Source organism: Echinops telfairi, unplaced genomic scaffold, assembly GCF_000313985.2.
Source record: "Echinops telfairi isolate 266 unplaced genomic scaffold, ASM31398v2 ScPeMD7_2;HRSCAF=8, whole genome shotgun sequence".
NCBI lineage: Eukaryota > Metazoa > Chordata > Mammalia > Afrosoricida > Tenrecidae > Echinops > Echinops telfairi.
In genome coordinates, this window is record NW_022103898.1 from 43,156,845 (window position 1) to 43,158,569 (window position 1,725).

Consider the following 1,725-nt stretch of genomic DNA (forward strand, 5'->3'; position numbering starts at 1 on the left):
GGAATAGAGGAGGTGAAATCCACACTGTAGATTTTCTATACTATTTTTTTACATAATGAACTAATATAATTGTTTCATCCTTTCAGCTTTATATTTTCAATAGTTTTCAAATATAATCTGACTTCTGGCAGGCTCAGGGGTAAAGGGAGGGACGTGGATGATAGATATTGAAAAAAAATAATGTGTGCTCAGAGGAAAAGTGAGAAAATTTGCATATGTGTCTGTCAGTTTAGTGGTTATCGTTATGCTAGATTATTAACCCCAAGCACAAAGATCTAGGAATTTATGGAATATCCACTGAAATATTTCAAAGTGGAAGAAGCAGTGGAATCACTCACGCATTTTTGCCAGCAAATTTGGAAGACAGCTACTTGTACAATTGACAGGAAGACATCTATATTTGTGTCCTTTCAGAAGAAAGGTGAGACAAGAGAACTAAAATTATAGAATTATTCATTAATATCACACACAAGTAAATTTTTTTCTTAAAATCATTCAACAACAGTGGCAGCAGTGCATTGACAGGGAGCTTCCAGATGTTCAGGCCAGATTGAGAAGAGGACATGGAGCAAGGAACATCATTACTGATGACAGATGGATCTTGGCTCAAAGAAGAGATTACCCAAACTATATTTATTTATGTTTCATTGACTGTGCAAAGATATTCAACTGTGTTGGTTATAATAAACTGTGATAGTTATATAATCTGTTGTTAATTTTAAAGGACTACGAGTGAAGGGATGAAGTTTAGCCCGTCAGTCAGGTCATAGCTGATGACCTCATTTGGAGGCACTAAGGAGATAAATAGCTCATTGGAAGCAGGACACAGGCTCAGTCCCTGCGAGACATTCTTGTTGACAAGCCACATGGAGATAGGCTGATGGCAGCCAGAGCCTTGGAGCTGGAGAAGCCACACGGAGACCCCTGACATCTCTGAGATACTTACAATGCCACTGGATCCACAAGACTTCCCAGCCACTGGCCTGTGATCTTCCTGCATTGGCATTATTGCATGTGTTTCATGAGTCTGAAGAGGACTTTATTGATTGGTATTGGACATATGGGTTAATGTTGGACTTATGAACTTGATCTGGACTGGGCTGGGATATTTTCTTAATATTCGATTGCTCTTGTATATATAAAGTTATTTCCTATCACATATGAGTGTCTATGAATTTCTTTAGTCTACCCAGACTAACACATGAACTGTGGATAACCTTGAGAATAATGGGAATTCCAGAACACTTCATTGTGCTTAACCTGAATTTGAACATAGATTAAGAGGCATTTATAAGAACAGAAAAAAGGAATACTGCGTGGTCTAAAATCAGGAAAGGGCATGTGTCTGGGTTCTATCCTGTTATCATCCTTGTTCAATCAATATGCTTAGCAAATTGTCAGAGAAGCGGGGTTATATGATGAAGAATGTGGCATTAGGATTGGACGAAGACTTATTATCAACTTCCAGTATATAGATGATATAACCTTGCTTGCTAAAAGTGAGGAAGAATTGAAACACTCGATGAAGATCAAGGATTCTAGCCTTCATTATGGATTACAGCTCAATGTAAGGAAGATAAAAATCATCAAAACTGGACCACTAGTTAGCATCATAAGAAATGGAGAAAAGGTGGATGTTTTTAAGGATTTTGTCTTGATTGGATCCACAATCAATGCATGGAATCAGCAGTCACGATATCTATATCTGTATCTGTATCTATATCT